We start from the raw sequence: 20,138 nt of genomic DNA, 5'->3' as shown, positions 1-20,138 counted from the left end.
AGTTTGTGCATTGGGTCAATTTCCCAACCCCCTACATGTTGCCAGCAAACTTGAGAGGATTTGGGTAGGAAACTGTCCTTGGGCATTTCAAGCTTTACTCAACAAGTTGCTGCCCAGTGTAGGTGCATAGCTGTCAACGTTTCCCTTTTTTAAAGGGAAGTTCCCTTATTCCGAATAGGATTCATCGCAAGAAAAGGGAAAAGTTGACAGCTATGTAGGTGGTGTGGACCCCACAAATGCCCCCTTGACACGTATTTGGCAATGTAGATTATACTAGGCATGGATCAATGGGTGCACTGACTGAGAGCAAGGCATCAGGATAGATTTGGCTTTCAAGGAGGCAGAGCAAACAACTCCTTACAGCTGGATGCACTTGGTTTTAATCTTAAATTGTCCACTGCTTGTTGCAGAAACCTGAATAACAGTGATCCTAATCCCAATTTGTATATATTGTGTCTTCATGAGGGGAGGGAGGGGGGTGGCCATTTTAACTTTAGAGAAAAGAACATGTGGAGCCATGGTATTTATCATCTTGCTGCTTCTGTGTATTTTGAATTAAAAAGGGCTCACTGACAACACACCTCATCTTGGGACCAAGCAAGCTTTGGTCCCAAGCTTTGTCCTTTGCAAGCTAGATCTGCTGGTTCAACAGACTGGCTCATCAGCTTACACTTCTGGCTTCCCCCCTCCCCCAGTTTTTAGGAATGACTCCTAGTAAAGGGCCAAACTTTCCCTAATCTCCTGGCAGTTGTCACTGATGAATCTTAAAGCCTGAAGCCTTTCAGTCACATACATTTTTCTGAAGTCATCCTAAGAAGGCTGCCAAACTCAGACAGCTGCTATATTCTGCAAATGTTTGCAAAGCTGTAGAGTTTCGGAATGCACAAGTCCTTGAGCAAAGTTTCCAGTGACTCCAGTTTGTGCAGGTCTGCACTTGCTTGCCTCTAAAATATGAATCTTTGGCGTTACATCAAAGTGTTGACTAATCGGCATATATGTTTGGGTGGGAGGGCAGTATTTCTAGCAATGCTATAATTTATGAAACATGATGTAATGATTAAACAGGTGGATAGGAAGGGTGAGTTAATTACATAATGTGTGAAAAGGAAGAATATCTGGGCAGCAGGCCAGCTATGCCATTGGTTCTTTGCTGCTTCCCTTGAACAATTAGACAATTTAACACTATATTCCAGGAGTTCTGGTAAAATATATCAAAATAATCAAAGCCTGTTTGTTTCAAATATCCAAGTATTGAAAGCATACATCAAATATGCAGGTCTTTGGTGTCGTGATGTATTGCCCAGTTGGTGAGTGGAAAAAAAGGATCCCTGACTAAGCACTACAGATTTTACAGAAATGTACAACCCTAAGTGCTAATTCATATGAGGAAATTGGCATGTTGAAAATTTGGAGTGATTCCACACAGCATTCAGTATGACCTAAAGCAGTACATGCTTCTCCATCTGCTCAGCTTGTGTTTCCCTGCCATAGATGTCTCAGGATTACCAAAAGTGGGTTTACTGGAGATACAGACAATGGATTGAGTCAAGAACCCTCAGGTCAAGACGTAAATATGAGTCTGTTCTTCAAGAGGGCATTCAAGCCCATACTGAGACAGTGACAGAATCATCTTCCTGGATCCACAGGTGCAGATAACAGACTTGACCTTAAAGACAAGGCCTTAGTTTTGCAGCAGATGTGGTCTGAATGAAGGTCCTATTTCAGCCATACCCCCAGGGTAGGCCAACAATTCCATGTTATTTCAAGAGCTTCTACAGAGAACAAACGAAAGATTGTGCTCAGTGTTAGAATTCACTTCCTTAACTCCAGTTTGTTTGTTTTTAGAATAGACTTTAGCTTGTTCTGAGGCCTTTGGAGTCCAGTTTGCCTTCCATTTTGGAGAAGGGTTTTTTGCTTTGAACCTGCTTTTTCAGTATGGAAGCAGTTTGTGACCATTCTTCTCTAAGCCAGTGTGATGGACGAGCAGGAGTTTGAGTGGTGGGTAGGGTGGAAAATGGAAGATGTACAGGGAGGTTCAGTGCAATCTGTAAGGGAAGAGGTGGGGTGGTGGTCGTAGAGGAGAACCAAGATGAAGAGTCCGGGCAGTCAAAGGCAGGGGAGGTGCTGTAGGAAGCCTCTGGGGTGGAAAAGAAGGTTCCAGAGAGTCCTGCCATTGGGCTCTCCTCCATGCCTTCCCCCACTGTCTCCATTGACAACGAGGGGCATAAAGCAACAGGAACAAGGATCGCCTGCTGCCATACGAACCTACCCGGACACTGAGGTCATCTTCTGAAGGCCTTTTTCATGTGCCTTCTTCCACAAGGGGTCTGGAGCATGGCAACATGAGAACGGGCCTTTTCTGCAGTGGCTCCTCATTTGTAGAATGCTCTCCCCAGGGAGATTCACCTGGCACCTTCATTATACAACTTTAGGCGCCAGACAAAAACATTCCTCTTTAACCAGGCATTTGGTTGAGTGCTGGGGGGTGTATTGGGTTGTTGTTTTGATTATGTATTTTGTGATTTTATATTGTCATTTTATATTGTATACTATAAACCATTTCCCCAGTAGTGATGTATGGAAGTGAGAGCTGGACCATAAAGGCGGCTGATCGCTGAAGAATTGATGCTTTTGAATTATGGTGCTGGAGGAGACTCTTGAGAGTCCCATGGACTGCAAGAAGATCAAACCCATCCATTCTTAAGGAAATCAGCCCTGAGTGCTCACTGGAAGGACAGATCGTGAAGCTGAGGCTCCAATACTTTGGCCACCTCATGAGTAGAGAAGACTCCCTGGAAAAGACCCTGATGTTGGGAAAGATGGAGGGCACAAGGAGAAGGGGACGACAGAGGACCAGATGGTTGGACAGTGTTCTCGAAGCTACAAACATGAGTCTGACCAAACTGCGAGAGGCAGTGGAAGACAGAAGGGCCTGGCATGCTCTGGTCCATGGGGTCACAAAGAGTCGGAAAACGACTAAAGGACTAAACAACAACAACAACAACAACTATAAACCATCCTGAGACCTGCGGGTATAGGGCGGTATACAAATTTAATAAATAATAATAATTTCAAAACCTACCACTGGCCACTGACACTGGTTCTGTCAGGCATGTCTCATCCACTAACTGGTCCCAAGATATCTTGCATTTGCATGAGAAGATGTCTTGTAAAAACTAATGCCTTGCAGGAGGTGTAGGAGCTAGTCTTCTTTGTGGAAAAACAAAGAGTGAAACAAAGAAGACTTTGACTCTGGCAGAATAGAGTTGCTTTGCTGACACTCCTGCGCAGGTCCTGTTTTTGCTAATAACAAGTAAACTCCAACTTGCTTGGTGTGATTTACTGCTGGCTCGCTCCTGAGAAGAGGTAAGCTACGGTGTGATGTACAGAAGTAGACCACACCAGTTCAATAACTGATGCAGAAGGCAGGATTTCCTTCTTAGCTGCTCCTTGTAGAACAGTAAACGGGCAAGAAAGAGCCACACAGGAGCGGATTTCTCCAGCTGTGGACCATTTCGAGCCATAGGTCAGAGGTTCCTCACCCCTGGTATATAAGAGTGCTATTTTAACCAAGTACTATACTACATTTACCTACGTTATGTTTTCATTTATTTCTGAACACAATCTTTTCTACCAAAATTGTGGAAAAATCATGTTTAAGGTTCCTGGGTCTCTATTCATGTTTAAATTTCTGGAATATTCCAGACTCCCAAACTTGCAAGGTGCTTCTCTGCCAGGCGCTGTGCGGTTTGCACATCTCGTGTTTCACACTGAGCATCAGAGTATACCGGGAGGGGCGGGGCAATGCTTCTGGGTTTTTTTAACCAGGAAACTTTTGTCTCACTAGGGCCTTGGAAACCTTCTCTCTAGATGAGCCTGAATCCATAATTACTTTTGCAGTCATTGTGAGTGCTAGATTTTCCTAAGACTTCTTTTCAGACATCCTAAGCTCTGGTTAGTGTACGAACTTGTAGAACATTTTGTAGTAAATTCTGACCTGTATTATTTCAAAAGAGATTACACACTGTGCTATGAGTGACACAAGTTTAGTTTTCCGCAATCTGATCTATAGAAATGACAGGAACAGGATTACTTCTCTGTTACTACAACCCAGGTTGCCTTACCCTCCCCAAAGGAGAAAATTTATCATGTAGTTGCCCCCATGGGTCAAGGGAAGGAAGCCTCTGGGCATACACTGATTGCAATATAACTAACTATGCTTGCACTGTCTGTACTACTGGACTTCCAGTACATCAGTGAAGAAGCAGGATTTTCTTTATTTTTAAGTGAGTGCAGTGGGAGCAAATAAACTTATGTCTAGTCGTGAAGAAACTAGTCGCAGAAGACAGACCCTCCATGCGTACAGATAGCAACAATTTCACAACTACTCATGCGGTCTGCATAGTGTGCAGGTATGGACACTTGCAAAGCAATGTCTGCAAAAGCGCTTTTAGAAAACACCAAAGTGCAGCACTTCAAAGACACAGCCTAAGTTGTACTAGCACCGAGGTCTTGAGGCTCCTAGTCTTTTGCTTAATTTTGTTGAAAGGTTTAAGAACAATGATCATTTTGAAGGAGAGGTTTGGATCCTCATTTGAAACATCAACTGAAAAACCGTGTGTGTGCTGTGCAGGCCGGGGGGGTGGGGGGGTAGGGGAGGTATTGCTCTTTCCTTCACTCTCCTCCCTGTCCCACAGCCAGCATGGAGAGTAAGTTCCCATCCCAGAAAGTTTACACCAAAACCACACTTTGAATCATGCTGCACATAATAGAGTGTCTGTCAGTTCCTACCAATTGAAGTTTCCTAGTGACAGACAAGAAATTTCTCTGTCTCTAACACACACACACGAGACACTGGCCTGTAATTTGCTCAGTTCAGCACCACTAGGCAGCAGAGCTTGGTAATACGTGTGGCATGTTCCTAAACTCATACTTCTGCCTGCTGTTAAAGAACGAACAAGAGAGAATGAGAGAGAGAGAAGTCCTCATAAAAAGTTCAATTTACTTTTTTTTAGTTATAAGATACTTTTTACTGGTGCCAGCTGGAAGGAAAATGATTCCGTTAGATCTCAAAATTATGATGTAGCTTTAAGTGCTATGTTTAGATTTACTGCCAAAATGTTAGTACAAAGTGGTAGGTGTTTGCGCTGCAGATAATAACTAATGTGCCGTTGGTCAAGATAGGCCACTGTTCTGTTATTATTGTATGACTCTTATGACTAAACATTGGAGTGAGCCTGGTGGAACAACAATATTTTACTGGGCCTGGAACACTGGCTTGTCAGAACTTAATTGGAGTGCCAAGAATCTAATGAATCAGACAGGGTGATGTGGTTTTTCTTCTGCCGTCGATATTTATCTGCTCCTTTCAGTGAAGGGAGCTGCTATTGTCAGGAAGGATTTGCTAGCTTGCATTGTGCTCAGAATACAATCAGACTCCTCTGATTGTCCAATGATTATGGTATTTTCAGATACACAGAAACATTTCGCCAGCTTTCTTGGAAGGAAATAGGTTAACTACATTGTATATTTTAAAGCTTTGGATTATAGTGAACAGTCAAGGTTAAAAGCACTTCAGATATGGTAATTTATGTGACCTTTGTGCCCAGAACGAACTGTTTCCCCTCGTTTGTTTTAAAACACTGACCTTTTGCATATGGGTTCCAGCTATGGAAGGAAAACAAAACTGATATTTCAACACACAGTATAGTCGCACCTGTAGCAATTGTCTTATAAAACGGTGGTCTCTGCTGCTAAGCACTTTGATAATAGCTGTGATAGAAAAATATCCTATTACAAATGCTTGCTTGGCTGTATCCTTGTCAGGAAAAATAATTTTAATAGCTGGTGGATAGTTCCTTAACAGAGTTAGGTGCCAGAATGTTCTCAGTGGAGAAACCAGAATCGAGAGAAGATGAGGGTGGGTACTACTGAGATGTCTGTGTGAGGGAACTACAGAAGAAACTTTGGGTGGACAGAGACTGAAGAAGAAAGGCAGAAAGTGAGTTGAAAGCACCTGAGGGTGCTGGGCTGACTCTCTTGACATTGAGGGGCACCAGATCTTCTACTTGTATGAGTGCTTAAGCCAAGTGTGGTGAACCTGTGGCTCAGATGTTGTTGGACTGCAACTTCCATTATCCCTAACCATTGGACATGCTGGCTGGGATGATGGGAGTTGGAATGTAACAAATGCGGGGGCCACAGGTTCCCAACCTTGCCTTAAGTTATTTGGCTCCGCATATGTTCTACTTGCATATTCATAAATAAATCAAGTATTACAGAGCACCATAAGTTTCCAGTGATCTCTCCTCCTAAAGGAAACCAAATCCAGGCAAGTGCTGCACCCAGAACTTCTCGCAGCTCAAGGAAATGGGAACACACAACAGTCTTTTGAAAAATAGAGGGTGGGCTTTTTCAAATAACATTCTACAACATGCTCCTCTCAGCCCCTCTATCACAAGAGTCGCCAGAGCTGGACCTTGACTGGGAAGATTGCTTATGATTTTATAACCCTTCCCTTAAACCCAGTGCCACCTGGCTATTCTATGAAGAATTTATATCATCCCTAAGAAGTAGTGATAAGTAGAACATTAGACAAAGGAACTTAAAATATAAATCAGATATATGCAGCAGTATTCTTTCAGTGGCAGTAAAGACTGCAAAATACTGTGCTTTGCACATTGTAAACACTGCTGAAGAGGTAAGCCGCTTTTTCAATATAATGGGAACTGCTGTGGCAACAATGGAAAATAAATTTGAGACTGCATATGTTCTCCCTAACATACATGCAATACCTTTGTATTGGAGCCATAGTTAGGTTGGTGTCATGCTCTCTACTCTTACCACAGAAACATCACAAATGTCATTGCTTGAAGTAGTACAGTTTAGGGAACAACGTGGGGATTTGACTGTAATAGTTGCAGATTTCGATTGGCATTTCTTCGCAGTCCAGTTGCATGTGTTGGTGGAAGTTCATGCATTGCATATTTGCTTCATGCAGGTGCATGGGAAGTTAATAGTTTTGGCTTCTGGTCTGTAGTAAGGGAGGGATTAGGTGGTATATATTGTCATTTGATTAAATGTGCTGATTAAATTGTGCACTTCAGTAATCAAGCTGCAAAGTTAAGTAGCTAAAATGTAACACACTCTACTAATCAAGGTGCATTCATTGTTGAGCAAGCTAAATATTTTATAGGTGAGCTTCTAGTGTGACTTGGATGCATTCTCACTTATTATGAAAGCAAATCATTGGACAGGAACAGGGCAAGATGGGTGGAACTATGGTACTAGGCCAGGATATTTGAGAGTGAAGGGTTCAAGGCAAAAGAAGCCAAATTTAATACTCAGCAAACTATCTCTAGCATATTTGGAATCCAATGAAGTAGGATTATGATCACAACATACAAGCCAGCAAGTTGGGTGAGTTAGAGCCAAACTTTATGCAAATATAGTTGAGTAGCCAACACCAAAACCAGTAATTGTAAGTTTAGCTCTCTTAATTGTTTCCCTCTACAGGACCTAGTTCAGCAGTAGGCAATAGGGTATCCTTCATGTTCTATGGACTACAACTCCCAACAGGCCCAGTCAGTGATAAGGGATCATTGAACTGTACAGTTTGAAGGGACCACAGGGTCATCTATTCCAATACCCCGCAAGACAGTAATCATTTGCTCAAGTTTGTAGGCCGCAACATGTGGAAGGCATCATGTTGGCTACCACAGATCTAGTAGAATCAATCTGATGTTATATTGTCGCAATTATCTACTTTTCTCTTCCCTGTGCAGAGGGTCTCAGGTTCAATCCTTCGCATCTCCAGGTAGCGCTAGGAATGCCCCATCTCAAACCCTGAAAAATGGCTGCCAGTCAGGGTAGGCAACACTGAGCTAGATCAACCAGTATGTCAGCTTCCTGTTTTTCTTTGATGCCTAGGAACGCAGCCCAACCCTTCTCTATCAGATGGCATCGGCAAATGCAGTAAGGATATAGCTAAGGAGGCCTAAATTCTGTTTACCTAGCATCCTATCAGTCACTCTTTTACATACAGAGCTCCTTACATAGTAGAATTGGATGGACCACAAGTCTTATCCCAGTGGGCCTTGGAAGTGCTGAATATAGTCTCTCTCTCTCTCTCTCTCTCTCTCTCTCTCACACACACACACACACACATACACACACTCTCTCTCTCTCTCACACACACACACACACACACACACACACACAACGAGAGAGAGGGGGCGGATCTCTTATAATGCATGTTTCTCTCAGTATACACTGTGGTGTATCTTTTGTAAGCATAATGAAGAAGTGTAAATAATAAAATTAACTGGCTCTCTACAGAATAAAATAAACATCCTTGCGTGCTGGTGCTTTGTCTTTTCTTTCTACAAGTAATTAGTGGGAATTAGCAAGATTTTATTGTAATTAAAAGTTTGTGTGCTAGAACTAATAATTTCTAAGTTCAAAAGAGACTCTTGTTCTCATTCATGTCTCCCCCCCACGCTTAAAAGCCTAAATTATACATTTTCCCACTTACTGATGTGATTTGATCCACTGTGTGTGATTACTCTTAATTTGTTTCAACTTTATAGAAATAACATGAGTGACTCAAACTCACCTGTGCTGTGACCTGAAGCCAAGTAAGTGTGTTCATTTTTTATTTTACCATAGTCTGATCTGAAATTAGAATTTTTACTGGTGGTAAATCTTTTAAAAATAAGAAAAACTTCACAAGATGTAAATTGCACACAGAATCGTGTTCCACTTGATTACTACTCAACATTTACATAGGGCTGCTAATTAAGAGTAAAGGTCAATAGGTTAAATAAGTCAGTTAATCAGGCAATTATGCAGAAGTGCCACAAGTGAAACACATTAGAAAACCCTTGGGATCGATACGGTATGCAAATCGATCAGCAAAGTATATACTATATGAATTCAAGTACTAAAACACGTTGCGCGATATTGCAAAACACAGTAGATGGAATACTGTGCATGGTATCACTATTGCTAAATAAGCATGGTTTCCTTCTGCTAATATATTCAATAACAGAGTACCAAAAAAATGCTTCTATTCTCCTTTTGTGCTGATTCCCCCCCCAAAAAAAATCTTGTTCATATTTATTTATTTTTAAATGAGGGCTAGTAAAGTATATTTGTGAATAACGGTACTGAAGTATATAAACCACTACAAAACTACTTGCCCACACATCCAATATGTAGGTCAAGCCTTCTTTAACTCTGTGTTTTTGTATATGAAATTCTCAGTGAGACAGCAGTCTTCCTAAATAAGATTTATGTAAATGTTATGTTTGATATCAGGAAGGATGGAATCAACAGTTGTCTTGCACATGGTAAATAGTTTTAGCTAACAACACTGTCACACCATCTAGTGACACATATATACTAGGCTTGTTTAGTGACCACCAGATTTACCATGTACCTGTAGTATTTTGAGGCAGCCTCATCTGTTTCAGACCCACTCCATGTCATTCTGGTTTGATTCATTATTTGGGTCCAAAGTCAGTCTGTTCAGTCCAATGTTATGCTTTGCCACATATAATGTTGTGTCTAAAAATGGCTAAAATTTCTTTCCTTCTTGCATAAGTGGGTGAAATTTACAGGCAAAGGAACTGGTCCACAGTGAATTAACCATGGCAAATTTCGGGAAGATCCACTAAGGAATTTTCATGCAGGGAAGCTTTAAAAATAAATAAAAGGTTTCTGACTTTTTATTTATTAGAAAATCATAGTCAACCCTTCTGAAGGAATGAAGGTTGCCAAATTTCAGAAAGATAGGTGTAGCAGTACTTCTGCAAGGGCAAGTTTTTATTGCTACCCCTCACTCTCCTGGAAGAACATTCTGTGAAAAAGAGTGTACGTGAGCTATGGTTTGTGATCCCTCTTCCTTCATTAAATGAAGGATCCCACACACAGCACTCCCATCTCAAAATCTGGTCATTGCTATACTCACAGCTTGGTTTCATTTCTCTTAAAAGAAATGGGGGTGAGGAGAATGTGCTGTGCATTTAACTTTATGGGAAAAAAACGAGGAAAGCATTTTCCTTGGAAGATAGTCACTGATCTGCTTTGCATACCTTATTAATGGTGCACTCTAATTTAGAAATGTGAAAGAATACTCCAAAACACCCAAATTTTCTCCTATTAATTCGGGGTACAAAAAAAGACATTGCAGATTTCTTACCTATTCATTTAACTCATTAAGCAAACAAATGCAAGCAGAATATTCATTCACAATGAAAAGGAGGTAAATGTTTCCAGTTCTGTGATAAAAGGAATGTGTGTGTGTGCGCGCACGCACAAATAATCTTAAATGCAAAGCTGAGAGAAGTTTCACTGAAAATAACTATTCCCGACTTTGTTTAGAGGAATTTTAAATCTCTTGGATGTAAATAAAAGTGATCAAAATCCCAAATGTCATACAATAAAGAAAACACCCCCACAGCATCCACCTTACAACAATAGCATCTGCAATAACTTAAGCATATACAAAGCTTTAAGGATCAAAACTCTGCAACTCAAAACATTGCAACAGAGCTGGACTGAGTTACACCAGATGCAGATAATGTGCTCTCCTTTTTTTGCACTCAGTTAATAATGAATTCTGACGTTCAGAAAAATCCCCAAAAGCAACCTAAATAGGTGCAGACACAGCCTTTGAAGGACAGCACTACACCCTGTGGAAGGAAGCAGAAGTTACTGGTCCCGTGAGATGATAAATAATAGGAATGAGTCTGATGAGGAAGGCAGCTGTAAGCTGAAAGAAAATGAGGCTCTGGAATAGGTCGGCTGCTGCTATTTTGGAGCCCATCCAATTTGGAAGACAGAGCTAATCCAGAAGTGGGAGAAACTCTGGCCAAGGGACCAAATGTGGTCCTCCAGACCTTTCTATGTGGCCCTTGGAACGCTTTCCAGGCCACGCCTGCCTTTTGCCTGGAGGGAGCATGTCCACAAACTTGCTGGTTTTGAAGAAAGGTGGAACATCTGTGTGTGCTGTGTTCAAGTGCCTAGAAACCCAGGCCCTTTGCAGGGCTGTCACTTACTGTACATTCATATTCACTGCTCTACCCAGTTTTGCATCTGGCTCTGCCTATCACTGCCATGCGGCCCCTCAAAGTCTGCCTATGATATACAGTGGTACCTCGGGTTAAGAATTTAATTCATTCCAGAGGTCCGTTCTTAACCTGAAGCACCACTTTAGCTAATGGGGCCTCCCGCTGCCACCGCACCGCCGCTGCGCAACTTCTGTTCTCATCCTGAAGCAAAGTTCTTAACCCGAGGTACTATTTCTGGGTTAGCAGAGTCTGTAACCTGAAGCGTCTGTAACCTGAAGCATCTATAACCTGAGGTACCACTGTAATGTGGTATCTGGGACTCAAAAAGGTCACTATGCAATAGTATATGAGGACCTGGACTCCCTTTGCACATGCAGAATGTTGCCTGCCCGTTCCAGACGGGGGGGGGGGTACACATGCTCCTCAAACTGCAACTGGGACCCTGGCAGGGGTCATTACACTAATGCCTGTCCCAATCCTGTCCCAGGGAGGACTGGGCTTGTCACCATTTTGTTTTTCTTACAATGCCCTGGACACTGTGTCATTTTCCCTCCCTTGTGGATGCTACCATGCATAGCCTCATCAACATTTGTATTTAATAAAAGCTGCAGCACAAACCTCACTGCTGCCAGCTAAGGCCAGCAAAAGGAATGCGTTAGGGGCTTATGGTGTGGTGGAGGGGGCAGTATGTTTCTAGCCCCCATCATTCTCCTCATTGCATCATTCTCTAATTATGAAAAATCAAGCGATGCTGAATTGTTTTGCCTACAATACATCCATCCTTAATAGGGCTCTGGGAGGTTGTTTCCTCATCAACAGATCAGCCCCAGCCAGTGTGGAAATGGCCAGGGATAGTGAGAGTTGTAAGGTAACAACATGTGGAAAGTCACAAATTACCCATACCTGTCCAACAGTAAATTGTGGGCCACACGTGTTCTGCTTAAACAATTTCAAAAAATTTCACACATTTCTTTATATTTCGTCTGATCTCATAGCATTACTGTTGCACATTTGTTTGGCAACAGTAGTGGGGACAGGGCACTGATTTCTCTTTTTAGTACTCTAAAAGCATCATGCTCATTGCTGGCACTACGTAAGTAAATAATTTCTCTCTCTCTCTCTCTATATATATATATTTACTTTCATTCACACACACACACACACACACACACACACACACACACGAAAGTAAATTTGTTAAAGCAGTTGGTCACCACCACCTTTACGATATGACAAAGGAGTTTGATTTGGGGGGTTCTGCATTCACACTGTGCAATGTTCAACAGCAGTGCTATTTGAAGCTGCTTGGAGTCGTTTGAATGTAGTGTTATGGGAACTGGACAAATGGCAATTCATTTTCCTTCTTATCCAAGTGATGGACTCATTGGCAAAGGCATCAGGATTTCCTGCCGATAAGCACAAATACAAAAGGCATTGGTGTTTAGAGCTGGAAGTGATGGATACTGCGGTGCCAAGTGGCATTCTTTTGTGTCTGCTTTACTTTCTTTCTTGTCAAAGCAATGACAGAGTGACTGCCTTGTTACTAAAAGCCCATTGTGTAAGGGCAAGGCTCTAGCTCACCCTTACAATCTTCCTGGGGCAAAGGAGAAGAAAGCAGCATGTTTTTTTAGAAAAGGGGATAGTATTTCACAGTATTGTGTTTTGCCTGACGCAGCTTTGCTGTGCTACCTCTTTTGTATTTTACATTTCACATCTATTTTTCATTTCCTCTCCTGACAAATTCAGGTTCTGAAGCAATCCCTTTGCATACTTAGAAGACATACAAAGCTGAAAATCTGTGAAGCTTCTCATTAAAAACATTCCTCTTAAGAATTTCCATGGAGGTGTGACTGGCAATAGCATGAGATCCGTAAAGGGGAGTATCTGCCTAAGCATTTACATGGGGGACACATTGTTTGATATACTTTTGACCTCTTTAATCCACATTCTCTCCCCCCTGCCCCCTCTTTGCTATAACACCAAACAAAAGGCACTTTTCACTGCCATTAGCCGGAATCAAAAGGGTTATATGTGTGTGTGTGTGTGTGTGTGTGTGTGTGTGTGGCTGACAGCAGCAAGATGGAGGGTGGTTCAGCCAGGCAGCAGGGGAGCCCTACCTTTACCCTTCGTAAAGGGGGGCTTTGTCCTACCTGCAGGGGGAAAGGTCACAGTGCATGGACCATTGTCCTGTACCCCGCCCCCCAGCTCTGCAGGCTTGGCGATGGCTACATGGGTTGCTGTTGGCAATTCCCTGGGGTGAGAGCCAAGGGGTGTGGCAGCATCATGGCTCGGGAAAAGGAGAGTGCCCTTGTCACTCCTCCCAGGCCCAGCCAATGAACCAAGAGGGGTGGTTCCACGCCAAATCACCTGATGCCATGTGCTCTCATGACTCAGATTTTCTTTTGAAAAAAAATTGTCTGTAGATACCTATGAGATAACCTCAAATGATTTTTTAAACAAAATTGGGCGAAGGAGAATTTTTTAAAAATTTCAATTTTCGTGCGATTTAGGCTAATGCAATTTCTGCATCAGTTTAGAAAAAACCTCCTGTTTCGCTTATTTTTCAACCAATTGGGCTTATTTTGGTATCAAAATAAAGCTAATTGGGGTCTCTTTTAAAATATATAAAAATGGTATTAAGTGCCACAAAAAAGAGTCACCAACCATTCAAAGTGAATTTTTGTCATTTTATTCCCAGTAGGTTCGATAAGCCATAGCATGCAAACCACAACTAACACATGTATCATACTTGTTTTTTAGAATAATGCAGGCACGATTTCCAGCATCTGGGCATGTGCAGAAGCGATTTCCGCTGCCACGGACATCCACAGACACGATTTCTGGCGTGACACTGCGCCAGCCCAGCCCATGGAGGATCTCTGTGGGAGTGATCCAGCCCATGCCTGGTAAGCCTTGCCGACCCCTGCCATAAACCCTAGAAATTAATAAATGATAGGGTTTGGATTAGCTGGGAGTACTGAAAGGAAGGTTGCTGTCCCATGGAAAAATACAGGCTAAGCTTCCTTTCCAAGCCAGGGCCTTCCTTACATGGGATAGAGGCATTAACATGACGAAAGGTGTTGAAGGCCCATCCAAGAGAAATATTGGGCCTAGTCAGACAGAATGTTGCCAGGGTAACTGGGTATGAGGCAACAGGAAAGTTTTTAGCAAGGTGTGCTGGGAAGAAGACTGGGAGAAAAAAAGACTGAGATCCATCTTGGGCAGGCTGCCTGAAGGCTGGCTGAGAGAGATGCCTTTGCCTCCAGTGCTGCACTGCTGTGGGGAACAAGCTGCTCTTGGAATGACCATGCTGTAAGCTTTGGGCTCCCTCCATACAGACTGAAGGTGTAAATATGTGGGTTTTTTAAAAAAACTACAACAGTTTCTGCCATATCTTCAATTCTCCAAAGCAGCACAGACGCCAGGTGTGCACCTGGAACCCCCTGTAATCTTGCTACCACTTGGCAGAGAGTGGGGGTGGCGCCCAACTTTTGTACCAGTACCTTTATCTGTCACCGTGTTGCAAGTGCGGGGAGAAAGAGCCTTCTTTAAGTTTGGACACAGTCTGCAGCTGCTATCTTGGTCATTGCAGCTACAGCTTGCTTTGCTTTACCTTTCTTGCTATCTCAGACCACTTAGCCAACAAACGGGGCATCAACTTCTAGTTGAGCCCTCAGATTCCTCTGATGAGGTGTTGTAGAAGAGCAACAAGAAGTGCCCCACCAAGGAGCATCATCAGAAGCAGCACTGGAAGTTGGGTAGTGATTATGATTCTTGTGAGTCCAGCTCTTCAGTTACTGATAGTGAAGCATCCCTCGGTGACTACTGGCTGACTGCTGCCAGGGTGAGTTGGTGCTAGTGCATCTGTGCTCACAAGGAAAGCCAAGGGACAAGGGTTGGGAGAGGAGGGTTCTTCAAGTGAGGACCCATGGTAATCTAATTATATGGATTAGGAGGACCCTCCTGAGCTTCATCTTACCAGCAAAGCAAGGCATTGGATTGGATTCTTAACCCCTGCCATGAAATTGGGGTACCCCATTAAAGGGGTCCAAAGGGGATGTTTCTGTCCAGATAGGGGCTGCCGGGCCATGAAATGTGGTGCTCCTGGAGGGTTCACCCCAATTTGATGTACGTCATGGAGCAATCCTTATCCAAGGATTAACCCCAGCAGTAATCAGCCAGCTGCTGGGTTGGTTGATTCAGGATACACATGAATCTTCCAAAGTTTACCTTTGCCAAAACCTACTGACATTTGTAGTCAATAAAGTTGTAGTAGCCTATTTAATCCCAATATGTTGTTCTGTGTTTATTACCTCTTCCCATGTCCCCACCACTGGCAATCTCAGGCTCACTGTGCCTGGGCCCACAACTGCAACACTTCAGACATCTGACCATGTCCAGACTGTCACCTAGCTTTAATTGAACCCCACGTTCCACATCAAATCAACATAGAGTTGTTTCATGCACATCGGCATGAAATGAAGAAACAAGTTTGCAACAAAAGCTAATCAAGCTGCAGTTGTCAATGTGAAGTAGATACAAGTCCAAATAGTTACATATATTTTTGCAAGACTACAAAGCTTTTGCAAACTGATGGTCTGTTTTAGAATCTTTCCCCAAACTGAATTTCCAGTGTTCCCCAAATGTGTTCTATTTTTAAAAGCGTTCATTGGGCCAGGAGTGATTTTTCAAGTTCTCTATCCCTACACACACCAATTCCTAACTGTTTCTAATCTTCTATCCCTTCATATGTTGGCCTCTGCTTTTCATTAGCAGGTGAAGGTGGCATGAATAAGCTTGATGATGCTCCTTTGCCTTGATGCCTTCTGGGTCACATACAGTTTTAATTAAAGAAGGGGCTCTTTGGGGTGAATTGAGTTTCAGGGTCAAAAATGTTCTGTTTAAAAGTTTGCATTGAGACAATGAGTAAAGCTAATATTATAATGTATGACATCTATATTGTTTAAACAGCCAAGCTCATGTTACTGGTGGCTAATCTAAATCCTAGAACGGAACGTAAGAAAGCAAATGTGTTACATTATGTGATTTACGTGTAGGGTTCCTGTTGATGAAAAGAGGAAACCGAAATGGATACTGAGCCCTTAACCCCAAGGCAAACTTTGCCAGCTGTCACCTAATTCCATAAAGAATCTACAAACAGGGGCAATTCTCGAGGAGTCTTGCTGCTGGTAGTCATTGATAGTTTCTCTCCACTCTTTAATCGAGTTGAATTAAAAGCACAAGAGTGTCATGTTCTGTGTATTTTTAAAGGAAAGGGGGCAGATTTTATTATTTATTAAGCCCTTTGATTTTTGTAATTCATTATCCCAACATACCCTAGGTTATTTGGCCAGATTAGTAATTGAGACGTGCAACAGGAACTTGAATTTGCCATCAGAACTGATCTTGCAGTCTTTCAAAATGAGCAAAATATGGCATAGTTCAATACCGCTAGCTTTGATAGATCATGATGCAGATGCTGTTGAAGGTTAGATCACTATAAACTAAGATATAATGAATCACTGTGAGGCTGAAGCACTATGCCTCCATAAAAGTCTTAATCTTCCAAAGTGTGCTGCATATAAGGTGGCTTAAAACAGAGTGTTGTCAAGTCCACTTGAATGTATTTATTTATTTCCAATAATTTATCACCTACTTCTCTGTATAAAGCAAATTGGTTGCCCGTTTCCAAACCTTTTCCAACTCTATAGCATCTTTTCTGAGGTGAAGAGACCAGAACTGCATACAGTATATAGATTTATATACCATAGATTTATAGAATGACATTACGATACTGGCAGTTTTATTTTCAATTCCTTTCCTAATGATCCCCAGCAAAGAATGTTCCTTCACGGTCACCGCACACTGTGTCGACATGTCTGGATAAGCTTGCTTAAACAAAAATGTTTAAAGTAGGTGCTGAAAAGAGTACAGTGAAGGTGCCTGCCTGGTATCAATAGGCAAGGAGTTTCAAAGTGTAGCTGATGTCACACTAAAGACCAATTTCCAACAAACGTGGAGCAAATATTAAGTAGCACCAGTTACTATCTCTGTCTACTCCTATGTTAGAAAAAGTGTTGGTGTATCCAAGTAACTGCATTTTCTAGATGGCTCTTCCCTCCCCCACCCTCAATATACATATAAACATGCATTTCATATTGAATATTAGCAGTTATAGTTGTTTGGCCATCAATATTTTTGTAAGAATGAGATTGGTGAGGAAGGTGCCAGTGGTTTGAATAGCCACAATATGGGCAATGGAGCTGAATTGTCTCCTTTCTCCCAAGGTCTTATTGGTAGCAAATGCTTGGCGGTGATTGTTTAACAATGAGGCTGAGTTCCTTTTGTGAATGAGTGACTGCTGTCTACTTCACAAAATCAGGATGTCTGTAATCAGGACACCTGCGTTCCTGGGACGTTGCCCAGGGAACCAATTTACCCTAATGACAGTGGAAGATACGGACTACTGCACAGATGCTGGCTTTGTCAGAACAATGGTGCATTAGCAAAAATAAATAAATAAATAAACCACACACACCCTTAACAGTTGTGCGTTGGATTAAAGCCAGTGGGTTAAGTGGTGTTTAATCAGGTGCTAAATAGATAATAATGTAATAATACTTTTCATTACATCATGCTAATAGTTTCTTACTTGTAATCCCAAAGTGCTTAAAAAATTCCTAAACCCCATCTCACTCCTATAAAGGCAGGGTGGAGGGAGGTATCAGCCAGAGGGAAAAGATGCAGCAAGTGAAGTAACTCATCCAGAGTTACTCACTGAAAATATATTTGACTTGATGAAATTGGGATGAGCAGAAAGTATAATTTTATGTAGCCCAACGTCTAGAGAATTAGGCTGTACTAGCACAGAACAGGTGAGACATATAGGTTTTAAAGCCTATGGGTATTTATTTATTTATTTATTTAAATATTTGTGACTCACCTTTCCTTGCACAGTTTACAAGGAAAGAAAACAACAGAAATAATAAAATGCAATGAAACTCTATGAAACATGACATGTATAACCCAACATAATGCAAATATGATGAGAGATGGAAGTGGGCTGTGCAGCTGGCAATGAAATCCCTTTGAAGCAATACAAGAAAATGATAAACTATCATGAACATATTTATTTCTTTTGGTTACATTTGACCAGTTGGAACTGAAAAAACTATTTGCCTACTTCAGTCTGTCTCCACTCCCCAAAACACAGTCATACAGCTTTTACATTCGGTTACAGACTGCAACATGAGAGCAAGTCTCCTCTGCTACGAAAATCAAGTATCATGTTTGACCTCTGCCTCCTAGGGGCACCACTTCAAAAAATGTCAGCATTTTTAAAATGCCAGAACTGTGTATACTGCTCTTGTACTCTTTTTCATAGAATCAGATCTGGGAGAAATTCTACTCAAAGTCAGGATCATCTACCTTCCCAGATCAATCTACACCTGTGGTGGATTCTGGGAAAGTGGTGTTCCTTGGTATTATATGAAGGGTTCCTCAATGAGAAGTTCTCTTTATAGAAGCCAGTCTTCTCCAGGGCTTATTCAAATGACAACTTTCTCACTGCTCCTGAATTCTGCACCCAAAGGGTGTGGGTAGGTGTGTTGTGTGTGTTGTAGAATATTTACGTGGTAGGGTGGCTAACCTTTTTTGGTTAAAGGGCTGCAATGAGGGCTGGCAACTTCTTCAAGGGCCACATGGTGGGCAACAACAAAGTGGCTAATTCATGCTCACTTGTGCATATGTGCAGACGGGGCGGGGGACTATTATCTGAATCACAGCATTTTCTAGAATGTATTAAGAGAGAGGAAGCAGAAAGGAGTGTTGGCCTCTCCAAGACTTTCTAACAATTGTCTGTTCCAGAAAATATCACAGATAAGTGTGGCAGGCCACTAAAATGGTGCAGGCCATGGGTTTGCTACTCCTGATGTAGGGAAACAGTGATACTAAATAAGCCTGTGACCAGTGCTGTGTGTGAACTGATTTTTAAGCTCCAAAATCTCTATACAACTCATTTAAATGTCTGCTGTCCCACCACTAGCAGATGAAATGGGTGGATTGTTAGTATTTTATGTATCCAATGGTTCCTTGGGCATGGTGCCAGAGCAGCAGTGGTGAAGTCTTTGGTTTTTAATGTATACATATCTTGACATTCTAAAGATATGGGTTGCTACACATCAGAATAATATAAAATTTAATGCTACGCATCAGATTAACAGAAGTATTTAGCATAATGATATGCATCCTTTAGAAGTCTATACTTAAGGTCAGAGGCCAGTATTCCAGAAAATATCTATAGTGGCAAAGGAGGTATGTGGTCGCAAGTTGTGTTGGGAACATGAGAGAGAAAGTTGTGGAAGGGATGATTAAATATCCAAGTTATCTGAGATGAGTAGAGCTTACTCTTGGCAGGCAAGAGGAATATGAAGCCAATCCTTTCCCAATCCCATTAGAGCCCCACCCTGCCACAAAGAAACGTTTAGGGTAGGCAGATGTTTCCCCTACTGGTACTCAGAAATGCATGTTTAAATAAAAGTAAAATGCCAACCTTGGAAACACCTCCACTCAAACAGTTCGTTAGCAGAAACGGTGAAGAACAATTTAAATACTGGTGTTTGCCTATCTTCTCATCAACTACCATGAAAATATCAAAACCTGAGGAAGATAAGCCACCTGCCTTAAAGTCCAAAGTTTGTTTCTATAACTTTAAAGTACAAGGTAACATTTTGTTGTCCATTACTCCCCAGATTTCCAGTTAACATAATACACTTCGGTTGGAAATATCAAGCTTGCACATTGGAATAAATTTCCTCTTGTTAAGGGCTTGTCAAATTGTTTAAAATGTATAATGGAAAGGCAAAATGTCCACACAAGAGTGTTTTAATTCTGCCTCCATTTTCTTGACTTTAACAATAAATTGCAGAGTCAAAGCCTTTAAAGCTTCCATAGTAACAAAGCAAACCTAATTTGTATGGATCACTTTCTGGGATGGAAACCTACCACATACTAACTCACAAATAAAACAAAGTATTAAGCTGACAATACATTTTGAATGCATTCTGC

General features: G+C 41.8%; 1 long non-coding RNA gene across 5 annotated transcripts in view; it reads right to left on the bottom strand.

Moving 5' to 3' along the window:
- Positions 1-20,138, bottom strand: part of LOC128415776 (uncharacterized) — a 123,912-nt gene that overhangs the window by 87,398 nt on the left and 16,376 nt on the right. For 2 of the 5 annotated variants that reach the window (XR_008331063.1, XR_008331061.1), the window contains exon 3: positions 8,615-8,673. The exons of the other annotated variants lie outside the window; for them this stretch is intronic. This is a non-coding gene — a long non-coding RNA (uncharacterized LOC128415776). The remainder of the gene's footprint in view (positions 1-8,614; positions 8,674-20,138) is intronic. 5 annotated transcript variants of the gene reach the window in all.

This window comes from Podarcis raffonei, chromosome 1, assembly GCF_027172205.1.
Source record: "Podarcis raffonei isolate rPodRaf1 chromosome 1, rPodRaf1.pri, whole genome shotgun sequence".
NCBI lineage: Eukaryota > Metazoa > Chordata > Lepidosauria > Squamata > Lacertidae > Podarcis > Podarcis raffonei.
The sequence above is the reverse complement of the archived record's forward strand: the minus strand, read 5'-3'. Positions and strand labels throughout refer to the sequence as shown.